Source organism: Zingiber officinale, chromosome 3B (genome assembly GCF_018446385.1).
Source record: "Zingiber officinale cultivar Zhangliang chromosome 3B, Zo_v1.1, whole genome shotgun sequence".
NCBI lineage: Eukaryota > Viridiplantae > Streptophyta > Magnoliopsida > Zingiberales > Zingiberaceae > Zingiber > Zingiber officinale.
Genome location: NC_055991.1, coordinates 52,265,022 through 52,279,442, shown reverse-complemented (window position 1 = coordinate 52,279,442; position 14,421 = coordinate 52,265,022). Strand labels below are relative to the sequence as shown.

Below are 14,421 nucleotides of genomic sequence, written 5' to 3'. Positions count from 1 at the left end.
CTCCTCATTTGATCACAAAAAAATTGGGGTACCAAAAAAAATCTAAGGGTAACTTTTATAATACTCTGAATTTCCAAAAAAACAATTTGATGTAAAAAAAATTCTAAGTAAACTTTGATTTTGGAAATATTGAAAATAATTTTGATAGCGCTAACAATGCAATAATTTTAGAAATATTTTCTCAGAAAATAAATGAAAAATTTTCTCAATTAAAAAATTTTCAAGAATTAATTTTTTGTAAAAATTTTGGTAAAGTAAATCTGAAAAAAAAAATCTAAGTAAAATAAATTATATGGAAAAAAAATTTCTAAGTTTTTTTTAAAATTTTGTGCAACTTATAAAATACATTTTGAAAAAAAAAATAATAACTTAAAAGAAACTTTAAAAAAAATGATTTTTTTTAAGTTAAACAAATTTGCATTGAAATTTTTTTTTAAAAAATTCCAAAAAAATTGAGAAACTATTCAAAGCATTATCTAATTTCAATTTTAATGTTTTATCAATTAGTCAATTAAACATTTTTATTTCAATATTTGGCTTTCAAGCTCTGGCGAGACACTAGGCCTTCTTGGTTATTGGATCATCAACCACTTCTAGACAAAGCTTCATAAGGAAATTAAACGTCTAATTTTTTTCACTGAAAGCGCTAAGTCAAATTAAAATTCAAGTTAAACAAGACTTTGGAACCCAATATAGTTCCAGCCAACTGAATTAATTAAATATTCTTTAGGAACATATTTTTTTGAAAATTTTCTAATTTGTCTTTTGTGATATTTGAAGTACCAGTTAAAATTATATCTTCTAAAACTTGTAGTATATTTGCATGTATGATTTTTCAAGTTTTTTATTTCTTTTTGTAAATTATCATTTTCTAGCTTTAATTTATCAAAATCTTCTAATGGACAAGATTTTGCTAGAATTACTTTTAATTCTTTAATTTCTTTTTCTAATTTATAGCAATCTTTAGATAATCATTTTATGAATTTAAATATTTTATCGGGACGAAGAGGTCGTACCTGACTTACCTTGTTGATCTCATTGTCCGTGGTGTTGGTGCAACCTTAGGTCAAGGTTGACCTGATTGACCAGACTCGAGTTGACTTGACTCGAGTTGTGTTTTGATGTTTGACGAGTTATGTTTGACAATGTTTGACGTGAATAGAAAAGTTGTATCTTGATGTTTTACAAGGATACAAGCTTGGGAGATTGTGGGTGCAACCCGTGGTCAAGGTTGACCTGGTTGACCCGAGGTGAGTTGACTTGACTCGGAAAAGTCCAAGCAGGGAGCTTGGCACGGGAAAATTCCAAGCAGGGAGCTAGGCATGGGAAAAGTCCAAGCAGGGAGTTTGGCATGGTGAAAAGTCTAAGTAGGGAGCTTGGCATGGGAAAAGTCTAAGTAGGGAGCTTGGCATGGGAAAAGTCCAAGTATGGAGACTTGGCACGGAGAAGTCCAAGTATGGAAGCTTGGCACAGTGGGAAAGTCCTGGTGAGTGAAGCCAGGCAGTTGTGAAAACCCTAGTGAGTGAAGCTAGGTGGAAAGTCCTGGTGAGTGAAGTCAGGCAGACGGATAAGTCCTGGTGAGTGAAGCCAGGCAGTTGTGAAAACCCTAGTGAGTGAAGCTAGGTGAAGCTAAGCAGTGGGAAAGTCCTGGTGAGTGAAGCCAGGCAGTTGGAAAGTCCTGGTGAGTGAAGCCGGGCAGATTGGAAATCCTGGTGAGTGAAGTCCGGTGAAAACCCTAGTGAGTGAAGCTAGGTGAAAGTCCTGGTGAGTGAAGTCGGGCAAGGGAAAATCCAGATGGATCAAGGGTGATCAGACATCTGGTGTTGAGAATGTCAAGTAGGTCAAGGGAGTGACCGGATACTTGACACGAAGAGAAAAGTCCAAGTGGGTCAAAGGGATTGACCGGACACTTGGTGGGAAGTCTTAGTAGGTCAAGGGAGTGACCGGATGCTAAGCATGATGTACCAAGAGGTCAAGGTTGACCAGATATTGGTTTGGACTTGGTTTGGGCAAAAACCAAGACCTGGATCGGTCTGGAGACCGATTAGAAAGCGATTAGTGTGCCTCTGTGAGCTTACTGATCGGTCTGGGGACCGATCAGCAGGAAGCCTGATCGGTCCCTGGGACCGATCAGGGTACGCACAGAGAGTTGGGCAACTCTCTGTGAAAGCATTCTAATCGGTCTGGGGACCGATCAGCATAGAGCCTGATCGGTCCCCACGACCGATCAGGGTGATGCCTGATCGGTCTGGCCCTAGCCGTTGAGAGACAACGGCTAGATTCTTCTGCTGTCTTTGGCCTCTGTTCTTCTCGCAGGTGGATGCAGGCTATAAAAGGGCTGAGGGCTTCTACAGTGGACTCTCTCTCTTCCTCTTCTTCTTCCTCTTCTTCCTACTGACTGCTGAAGTATTTTCTGCTTGAGCTTTGTTGAGCTCTTCTTCGCTGAAGCTTCGCGTGAGCTTCCCTCCACTGGGACTTCAACTGGACAGTTGGTGCTGTGGTCGGATTCCCGTGAAGTTGCTGCTTCATCCAGTCGACAAGAAGGCAAGCTAGGGTTATTACATTTTTGTATTGTACTTAGTTTCCTGCTGTATTCTTGTACTCCTGTTTATCTTGCTGTTGCAAGACATTGTGGCGAGGTTTCTCCACCCAGAAGGAGTGATTATTAGCCGGGTTTCCGGGGTCTCATCCACCGACGGATTGATAGGCTTCGTCCACCTTACGGACACGCCGAGGAGTAGGAGTATATCTCTGAACCTCGTTACATCGACGCGTGTTGAGGTTTGATTTCTCCGCTTTCGTTTCTATTATTTTTATTTTCGCTGCGCTAACCTTGATTTGTAGAAAGAAACGCGAATTTGGGGGCGGCTATTCACACCCCCCCTCTCTAGCCGCGACCATCGATCCTAACACGTGGCTCCCCCTGAACTGCTGCTTTCTTCCTATGTAGCTCCCCCTTCATCGATGCTCTTGATGCTCATTTTGGAAGAGCTTTCTTTGTATTCATCTTGACGACGTTTCGTCCCACGTCGCCTTTAAAGTCTTGTACTTATTCATTTGGACATGCTTCTTGCCTTTGTTCTTATCATTGTTCCTTAGCTTAGGGCAGTTGTCCTTAACGTGTCCTTCTTCATTGCAGTGGTAGCATCTGATTATCCTTTTCTTTCTACCCTGTGGATGGTTAGCTTTTCTTTATTTAAACAATTTTTTAAAACGCCTTACCATCATAACCATTTTTTCGTCGTCGAGAGAGGATTCCGACTCATGTTCGTCTCTTATTACTTTGAAGGCGATGTTATGCTTCGGCTCTGTAAAGTACCGGAAATAGGCGAATATTAATAAGGGAATTTTCTGGAATTTTTGAAAAAATTTCGAGAATTTTTCGGAGCTCGTACGGACGAGTTAACGAGGATAAAAACGAGGCCCGGGAAATCCTGTTTTGGCTACCCCATTTAAATAAGGAAAAGTTGATTTTTCTTAATTCCATTTTCTATTTTCTTTTTCCTTGTTTTTATTTGCTCTATTCTCCTCACGCGAACCCGTGCTTCTCCTCCCAACTCCTTCCCCGCGCTAGCTTCCCCTTGCGGTGAATCTGCCCTAACCGCCGCTTGCGGCATTTCCTTTTCCTCTTGCGTGAGCCGAGACCAAAGAGAGGCCGGTTGTTCTCTTCTTCCCTTTCTCTGTGCCAAAGCCCTCCTCTGCCGTCACCACAGCAACGCCGTTCCTGCGCCCTAGCCGCCGGCGACGCACGGAGCAGCGCCGCAAACCTCCCCCGGTGCCCTAGCGCCGATCACCGCGCATCACCCTATCTTCCTCTGCCCTAGTTTGTGTTCACGGCTGATTTTCTGTGCCGGCACCCGAGCCTAGCGCCGACGCCGCCTCCCGATTCCTCTCCCCTCTGTGTCCGAACCCTAGCACTGACGTTGCCGACCAGATAGCCACAAGAGCTCACCGGCAGGAAGGACCAGCACGACCATTTTACCTCTGCCCTAGATCGCCGGAATTCAGAAGATTAAGTAAGTCTTCGGTTAGAAGCAGCAACTCAAGTTTTGGAGTTCCCTTCCGTGCCCTAATTCAACTGCCTGGTTTTTCTTTCAGCCACCTACAGTGAAACAACAGGAGATCATCTGAAATTTGTGGGATATGTTCTCGGCAACAAATTTGTCTCTGCTGTGGATTAACAATCAAGGCTGAGGAATAAGGTAAGGAGTAGGGCATTTGATACATGTTATTGATCGTGATTTTGATTCGATTTTTTTAGATGGTTGATCATGTGTAGATTTGAATTAGGGTTATGTTTGAATTAAATTTAAAATGGAATATATGATTCATCATGTTTTAGATGCATGGGTAATTGGACTTAGGTTTTAGATTTTTAATCAAAGGGTGGATTGAGGATTAGGTAACTAATTCTAATCGATCGTCCAATTTGTTTAGACAGGATGATGGTTATATGATTTGGGTTTTTCCCTAATTTAGGGTTATAGATTTTTATTTAGTTATTTATGAGAAATGTAGCTAAATAAAATATATTACATTGGTGGAACAGGACTTTGACGCGAGACGAGTATCTCGGAGTCAGATTTGCACCATTTTATCGGAGGCGGGTACTTTGACTTATGTCTTTGATATGCATAATAATATGTTTAACATATAGCAGTGATTGTGTAATCATTTTGTTTCGGTTGGTCACTACATGATAGTTACATGGTTGCTTGTTTATTTGTTCTGCACTGCATATTATTTACCTGATCATATATGCTTTAGGTAGTGACCTAACCACATGCTATATTATCTTCTGGATCTAGGGTTTATTTGATGCCCTATCTGATTTGTGTACCTTCCATCTGATACATCTTCCAGTGGTACACACTTTGTATTATTTATATGGTCATTACTATGTTATTCATGAGATTGCCATGCTTAGTGTCATGCATCATGATTGTATGCTGTGCGATTGTTGGCTCCACTATGGTTGAGCCCATCGCCAGTTACATGTACTGCACACACCATCACCACCCATGGGTTAGTGGTATATCAGGCAGGTGTGTGGCGGTTCTGCTGTTTGGCTCCGTTGGTCAGGTGACTCAGCGTGGTAGCCGGCAGTCAGTTCCTCTCTGTTTGGCTCCGTTGGCATTTAGTGTAGCAGCGTGGTAGCCGGCAGATGGTGGACTTTGTTTGGCTCCGTTGGTCAGATGACTCAGCGTGGTAGCCGGCAGAGATATTCTCCCCGTCATCGTGTACCGGGAGATGAGAGCATTGAGCTCCCCCATTTATGATTTGGGGTCAGAGGACAGGAGTACTCCGACAGCATCCCATTCACTCGGTCGCTCATCAGGAGCAGTGATGTCAGAGTGCATGGACACCATATGCATTTATTGCATTTATTGTTTGTGATTGCTGCATTTACTTGCTGCATTTATATGGATACATATGATTGACATGCATACAGGATTATGACTTCCCTGGTCTGACGACCCTGTTACCTTTGTACTTTGATCCCGGTTAGTACAGTTATCTCCTGATTTCGTTTCAGTTGCATTTATCCTTCTCGTATTCAGGAGACTGTACACATGATTAGTGTTGTCTGTTATTTGTTTTATTATGCATATCAGTTGTACCTGCTGAGTGATGGACTCACCCCGTTTCCATTGTTGATATATTTTCAGGTTGAGGCTGTCAGGAGCAGTTCCAGTCGCTGGTTCCCACAGCACGTAGTGCTAGTCCTCTGCTAGTTTTGAGTTGTTATTTTATTTTAGCTTTTCTCTATCAGACTTTATTTTTGTCTTGTTTTGGATTTTACATATGGATATTGTATGGAATCCTTCCGTTTGATGGAATTTTGGTATGATTTGGATTTTATTTTACTACATGCCTGCCTGGACGGCAGAAGAGGTGAGTTCGTCAGATTTGAGCTTTACGAGTGTAGTTGAGTAGGGTGGATTTCGAGTCAGAGTACTATTGTTTGTGATTACTATTATTAACTGCGTGGTTGTGACAGCCAGAGGCTGAATATCTATATAAACTGCGTGGTGATTGTTTTTATTTATTGTTATAATTCCAGCCGCATGTGGCTGAGGTATATGTGTTATATAGAAGTTTCAGATTGTCCGCCGTACAGGGGAGATGCTGCCGAAATTTCTTCGGACAGGGACTCCTCTGGGGCGTGACAGGCTCCTTCGTACCTTCACATCTCGATTCATGCACTATAAAAGTTGAAAATAATTCTTCTAAGGTAATAGATTCTAAGTCCTTAGAGATATAGAAGGCATCTACTAGTGATGCCCATTTTGTATTTCTAGGGAATGCATTAAGAGTGTACCATAGTAAATCTCGGTTGCTTACCTTTTCTCCGAGATTCGAAAGTCTGGTGATGAGCTCTTTAATCCTCAAGTGATGTTGTACAATCGTTTCATCTTCTTTAAATCGCAGGTTAGTGAGCTGGTTGCGAAGTAAGTCCCGTCTCGCGAGCTTGGCTTCGGACGTCCCTTCATGTAGCTCAAGGAACTTCTCTCAAAACTCCTTTGTTGAGTTGTAGGTGCCAATTCGGTTGACTTCTTGTGGTGGAAGGATGCTTATCAAATGGAATTCTGCTTTGTCGCTTACCACATAGTCGGTCTGCTCCTTCTTCATCCACTGGTATTCTTCCTTACCCTGGGGTGCTACAAAATCAAACTTCATTATTAAAAGTAATTCAAAGCCATTTTTAAAGAATATCTGCATTCACTTTTTCCAGCTAGTGAATTCTCCTTCGAACATCAGTGAGTATATGCTCGGTCCAGCCATTGATTTGGTGCTTCGATTGGTGGTTATTCCTCTTGAAGCATCCTGGCTATGATACCACTTGTTGGGACCTATTGGTCGGTTAGAAGGGGGGTTGAATAGCCCTGCATAAAAAAAATGAACCCTTCTTGGACTTAAAAGAACACTTGTATAAAATAAAATAAAGAAATAAACTAAAAGATGAGGCTCACAGATTTTACTTGGTTACAACCGGGGAGGTTGTTAATCCAAGGAAATGAATTGCACTAAGTATCTCCTTCAGGTGGAGAAACCTCTTACAACAGTGAAAGCACAAAAAGATGAAGCTAAACTAACAAACTGAACCGCATAAGTGTTGGAACTCAAATTGCTTGTTGTTATTTAGCTTCTAGACAAAGGCTGTATTTATAACCTTGGTCGGGGCACCTAGAGGAGTTCCAGGCACCTGGAGTGGGATAGAATTCTATCCCCGACGCGTTGGTCACGTCAAACATGATAAAAATCAAGTTCCGGGCACCCGGACTCTAGGCGCTCGGAATGGATCTGGGCGCCCGGACCCACAAAGTCAATAGGGTTGACTTTTTCAGTCCGGGTCCTCTACTCCGGTGCTACTCGCCTCAATCCAGGTCTTCCGCTCTTGCTCCGCTCACTAGGGTGATTTCAGCTATATGGAATAGGGCTCACCCGAACCTAACTTCTGGCTTTCTCGAGCAAAATTCCACTCCGGCTTCTCGTCCCTCGGAAATGTCGTGCACCTTCTTCTCGTCCACCCGCGTACTCTTTTGCAGCACCTCGTCCCTCAGACGCACCGAGCCCGTCGGCTCTCTCCCATGCCGTCCTTCTCGCGAGCTGCATCTTTTGCTTGACTTCCTATGCTCCTAAACTCCTGCACACTTAGACACAGGGTTAAACATAACAGGACCTAACTTAACTTGTTTGATCACATCAAAACAACCTTGGTGTACCAACAATATCGAGAAAAAAATCATAAAAATCCAAAGACACAAGAAAATAGGCCTTGTAAACCTATGGCTTTGATACCAATAAATTATCATGCACCGAGGGTAAGGTTATCCAATAAAAATTGAACAGCAACTCCCCTATAGCAATGACAATTGAAACATATATACAATGCCACAAGGCTACTCACAAGCTATTAACAACAACCCATGCGATTGGAACATACAAAACCATGCAGTTATAAACACAGCTCACATAGCTGGAATAAAAAGAACATAACCATGCAGTTGTATAATAAGGATCCCACACGACTATAATAAAACACAACGGAAGTCACAAAGTAACAAACGCAAAACCATAAAACAACTAACTACGAGCCAGCCTGTCCTGACACAACTATATCAACACAATTACAGAAAGCCACAAAACTAAACTTCATACAAAAGATACAAAGCTAAACTCCATAATTGTAAATATTTTATAAAAAAAAAGGAAAAAAGAATCGAAAGCACTAAATATGAACCTGGAGATGTTGGAATATCATGAAATAAGTTTCTGTGTATTCATAATATTCTCTTAATCATAAAAATGTCCTCATCCGTAATTTTGACCAAATATATTGACTGTGGTGATTTTTAAAGATTAATTAGGTTAAATTTAAGTTAAAAATTCACCACACTCAATATATTTGGTCAAAATTATGGATGGGGATATTTTATGATCAAGAGAATATTATGAACACATAAAAACTTGTTTCATAAAATTTTGACATCTCTAAGTCCATATTTAGTGCTTTTGATTCTTTTTTTAAAAAATATTTTCAATTCTGGGATGAATCTAGGATTTGTTCCCAAAACTTGGATGAATTTATGAATTTATTCCCAAATCTGGGATGAATCTTGAATTCGTCCTAGAATTGAAAAAAAAATTTAAAAAAAAATATGAAGCACTAAATATAGATCTAGAAATGTCGGAATTTCATGAAATAAGTTTCTATGTGTTCGTAATATTCTCCTGATCATAAAAATGCTCTAATTCATAATTTGAAACAAATATATTGAGTGTGGTGAATTTTTAATATAAATTAGGTTAAATTTGGATTAAAAATTCATCATACTCAATATATTTGGTCAAAATTATAGATAAAGATATTTTTATTATCAGGAGAATATTATAAATACATAGAAACTTATTTCATGAAATTCCAACATCTCTAAGCTCATATTTAAAGCTTCTAATTTTTTTTCTTTTTCTTTTTTTTTTTATTTTTTTAATTATGGGGCGAATCCAACATTTGTCCCAGATTTTGGGACAAATCTATGGATTCGTACCTAAATATGGGACGAATCCTGGATTCATCCCAAATTGAAAAATTAAAAGAAAAAAGAAAAAAAATTAGAAACAGTAAATATGAACCTAGAGATGTCAAAATTATATAAAACAAGTTTCTATGTATTTGTAATATTTGATCATAAAAATGAGCTCATCCATATTTTTGACCAAATATATTGAGTGTGGTAAAATTTTAACATGAATTAGGTTAAATTTGGGTTAAAATTTCATGACACTTAATATATTTGATCAAAAGTATGGATAAGGACATTTTATGATTAGATGAATATTATGAACACATTGAAACTTATTTCATGAAATTTTTTATTCTGATTCTAATTATGATTCTTTTTATTTTTAACTTTTTTTTTAATTCTGGGAGGAATCCATCATTTGTCCCAGATTTGGGATAAATCTATGGGTTTGTTTGGGAACAAATATATGGATTCATCCCCAAATCTGGGATGAATCCTGGATTCATCCCAGAATTGAAAAATTAAAAGAAAAAGAAAAAAAAAAGAATAAAAAATATTAAATATAAACCTAGAGATGTCAGAATTTTATGAAATAAGTTTCTATATGTTTGCAATATTCTCTTGATCATAAAAATGTCCTCAGAAGTTGATCAAATTCGGGTTCAAAATTCACTGTACTCAATATATTTACTCAAAATTACGGATGAGAAAATTTTTATGATAAAAGAATATTACGAACATATAAAAACTTATTTCATGAAATTCTAAAATCTCTATGTCCATATTTAAAGTTTCCAATTTTATTTTAATTTTTTTAATTCTGGGATGAATCTTGTTAGATTTGGGAACGATTTTATGAATTTACCCTATATAGGGACGAAATTAACGACAAAAATAATATTTGTTCCAAAAAAAACTCTAGATCTAAACTCCATGTCTCATTCCCTTTGTATAATTCAGATCTCGTTCCCCATTTCCCACTCATCTCTTCTTCTCTCCCAGGCAGCAATTTTCGGCGGCGGCCACATAGATCTCTAGCGGTGGCGGCAGTGTGTCCTAGTAAGTCCCTCTCTTCTCTCCTCTCTCTGCTCTCCCCTCTCCCCTCTCCCCTCTCGTAGCTGCGACTGGTCGCTGCTTGTCGCGGTTGGCCGTGGCAGGCCGCTGCTGTCATGGTAAGTCCCTCTCTTCTCTCCTCTCTCCGCTCTCCCCTCTCCCCTCTCGTAGCTGCGACTGGCCACTGCTTGCCGTGGCTAGCCGCGGCAGGCCGCTGCTTGCCGCGCCAAGCCGCTGCTTGCCGCGGCAGGCCACTGCTGGCCGCGGGTGGCCGCTTCCTGGCCCTGGCTGGTCACTACTTTACCCCAGTTGGCCGCTGCCTGGCCCCGGCTAGCGGCTGCCACAGAGATCTCCAGTGGTGGCGGCAGTGTGTCCTGGTAAGTCCCTCTCCTCTCTCCGCTCTCCCCTCTCCCCTCTCATAGCTGCGACTAGCCGCTGCTGGCCACGGCAGGCCACAGCAGGCCGCTGCTGGCCGCGGCAGGCCGCTGCTGTCCTGGCAAGTTCCTCTCTTCTCTCCTCTCTCCTCTCTCCCCTCTCGTAGCTGCTACTGGTCGCTGCTTGCCGCTGCTGGCCGCGGCAGGCCGCTGCTTGCCGCCGCTGGTAGTGGCAGGCCATTGCTGGCCGCAGGTGGCCGCTTCCTGGCCTCGACTGGTCACTGCTTGGCCCCAGCTGGCCGCTGCCTGGCACAGCTGGTGGCTGCCTGGCCTCGGCTAGCCACTGCCTGGAATAATAGTTAGATTTGTAAGATATATATCTTGTTATGCAAGAAAAATATATATCAAAGATGAGTCAGTGGACATAGTTGCAGAGGAAATCACATGTTATTAGAGAAGAAGAAGAAGAAGAAGAAGAAGAAGACGAGAGAAAGTGGGTGAGGGGAGACGGGTAACCTTCTAAGGAGTGGAATACCTCTTTTGGAACACTGTAATGCTAAAAGGGTGCTCTAATACGATGATGAGTTTTGGAGAAAAAGGAGAAATTATATTTTTATTGTTATAAAGGGATAATTATGTGTATGTATTGACTCAATAATAGAATTCCTAAACTTAAAATATCAATGTAGTACTAGACTCACAATACCTAACACCAAGTAGCGCTAAAACCTTTAAGACAAGCAATCAAGTCATTTTCTTAGAAAGGATAATCAATCATATAACATAGTATATGAACAACCATTGCTGCTAAACTAACTTCTTCTATAAAATTGCATAAATAATTCCATACTTTGAGGCACTTGGAAGTAAATGTTGCATCTATTCTAATATGCATCTAGACTAGTTTGTTAATTTGTTAGACCTAACCAATTACATCATCTGAAGATAAAAAGATACAAATGTTCAGAAGATGCATAAGTATGGCACGTTGGGGGAAGGAGATTTTCTGTCAAGATGAAATCTCCTAATAGTTACAGTAATGTAAAAAAAAGATAGGTGAACAACTTTAAATGCAAATAAATTTTGTTTTGTAGAATATATGATACAAAGAGTTGCAATATTTGAAAGATAATATTGGAAAATTGTCTAATGTTGGGTGAAGAATTTTAGATATTTACGCAATCTTGTGAGGCTCAAAAGTGATGAGTACATAACAGTTGACAAGCCAGGTAATATAAACATATATAGGCAACACGTGAATAGATCTCATCTTCCAACCCAAATCTTCTGATCTTGTACTAGCTATTGCATTGCTCACGGCTACAACCTGGGATGTGGAAAGGTGCAACAAAATTTTAGTAGGATACAATATGGTTCGTGCCAAGAACACCAATTGTAGACATGGGTTTAACAAGACAAGCTATATGAGCAACATATTAGGAGCTACCATGGACAATTCGCATAAATGAATTCAATTAAAGCAAGAGAAGATAACATTCAAAAATTCAGATTTTAGAAGAATTGGACTTTTGTAACTCATGAAATACCATATCATGATTTCATTTAGCTTCCTTGTAAACCAGTCAATGGTGGAAACGTAGATTCTATTTTTTTTAAATAATCAACAGTTGAAGCCCTCAAACCTCCACTGTAATGCATAAAATGTTATTAACTATAATGCCTTAGATGTCCGTACCTATAATGCTATAGATATCTGATTTAATTCTTATATTAACTAATTTTATTTTTTATTTATTATCGTAAGGTATTGTCTGAAATCGTACTGTTATTTGTGCAGGTCTCAATTTGCCATGAGTTCAGTGTGGTTGGAGACACTCGTATTTTTTTTTTTTATTGTAAGGTACTATCTGATTAATTGTAATAGATTCAATGTTTACATAAGAGTTCTTGTAACTTTTTATGCATCAAATTTATAATTTACTTTATCCTATATTGGAATTGAAATCTAACATGATTTTTGTAACTACAGTTTGTTGTGGTGAAATAGGTTGTATCATATTTAGGATACTTGTAGTTATAATTTGATGTGGTGAAATAGGTTGTATATCATGTTTAGGATTCTTGTAGCTACAATTTGATGTGGTGAAATAGGTTGTATCATATTTAAGATACTTGTAGTTACAATTTGATATGATGAAATAGGTTGTAACATATTTAGGATACTTATACCTAGTGGAGAGGTGGAGAGAAAGATGTTGAAATGTAGGGCTTGCAAGCATAGTAGTGCTGGCAAGGATATCAATTCCTTTAGTTCTCAATGCAATAGTTATCAATTCAAACAATTGACGTTTCATGTTTGCATATGAACTATAAGGGCAGAAAAACTAACAAATTGGTGACAAATGCATTCAAATTCATCGTGCTACATTATTTGTAAGTAGCAAGATATACATATTGACATTTAAGCCGATCGCCAACCTCTAATATCACTCTAACTTTATAATTTAAGTAATTATCTTGTTTGTTAGTTTATTTTTATGTAGGAAAATAAGATTTGATGGGGAAAGTGGAAAAAGAAGATGAGTTGATGTATGCATAGTTTATTTTGAATAAACTTATATAATTTTTAGGAATGTTGGACTTGTATAACTTTTTGGAGTATTGGATTGGAGTCTTGGAGAAGAAAGTTTTTGTATAACTTTTTGAGAACTTTGAATTTGTATTATTGTAAAATTGATTTCAAATATTAATATATGTGCATATATGTTAAATAGGATGTGTGTTAATTAGGATGTGTGCTAATTAGGATGTGATAATGTTATTTAGGATGAGTTGAATGTTTATAATGTGATATTTAATTTAATTTTGTTGTACATATGTTTATATATGGATTGGATATATATACGTATTGGATTAGAAATTGTAGAAACAAGTTGATTCTATAGAATTTTATTTTTTTTTGAATTTAGGGACGAATTTAGCGACAAAAATAATATTTCGCTAAATTATTACAATTTATTGTGTATAGATAATTTTGCGATAAATTACTTTTCATCCCAAAATTTATCTCAGAATATGGGACCAATTTAGAAAAAAATTAATTTGTCATAGACCACGTATTTTTCTATATTATTATTTTCTTCGTCAAATTTATTGTAAATTTTGTAATAAAAATAATATTCCTTCCAAAAGTTATTTTATGTCGCAGAGTTAGGTATCATAATTTGCAATGAATATTATTGTTAATGAAGAAATGACAACTAATTTGATGACAAAATTATAATTCGTTGTCAATTTCGACACCAAATTTGGGTCCAATTTTACAGCAATTTTGTGAGGAATATGGTTTTTGTTGTAAATTTAGCGACGAATATGATGACAAAAATATTATTCATCGCTAATTTCGTCCCCAAATTCGTTGTCAAGTTGGCAACAAGAAATTTGGGATGAAAAGTTTTTTGTCGCAGCCCCAAAATTTTTTGGAATGAAAATTTTTTAGAAATTCGTCCCAAACTGTATTTTTTTTATAGTCATTTATTTTTTTTAAAAAAATATTGCTTAAGTTCCATTAATATCAAAATTTGTTCAAAATTATATTATTATCAAAATATCTTTCTTCATGAATAATTGATTAATTTAAATGATAATTTAGAAAAAAAAAATTGATAGTACTTTCAAATATTTATATATACACTAATGTTGAGAAGTATGAGTCCCGTTTCTATTACAAATCTCCTTACCAATCATATATATCAATCATATATACGTACATATTGATTGATTAATCTCGATCAATTAGTTTTGACGAACACTTAATCACGGCGCTTGGAGAAGCACACTTGACGTGCCTCCTTGCTCTTGATCCGCTTAATCTCGATCTTTTGTCGGCCCATGCTCGTCTTCCTCTTCCTTATTGCCATCATTGTCTAATCTGAAAAGAAAAAATAAGAACGAAGCACCAACACAATTAAATTCGGAACTATATCAAAGATTAGTACTAATGA

At 38.1% G+C, this 14,421-nt stretch overlaps 1 long non-coding RNA gene across 1 annotated transcript; it reads left to right on the top strand.

Annotated features, from left to right (window-relative positions):
* Positions 1 to 9,952: 9,952 nt before the first annotated feature.
* Positions 9,953 to 12,759, top strand: LOC122056485. The gene is made up of 2 exons (XR_006133185.1): positions 9,953 to 10,459; positions 12,255 to 12,759. It is a non-coding gene; the product is annotated as an uncharacterized LOC122056485 (long non-coding RNA).
* Positions 12,760 to 14,421: the final 1,662 nt, after the last annotated feature.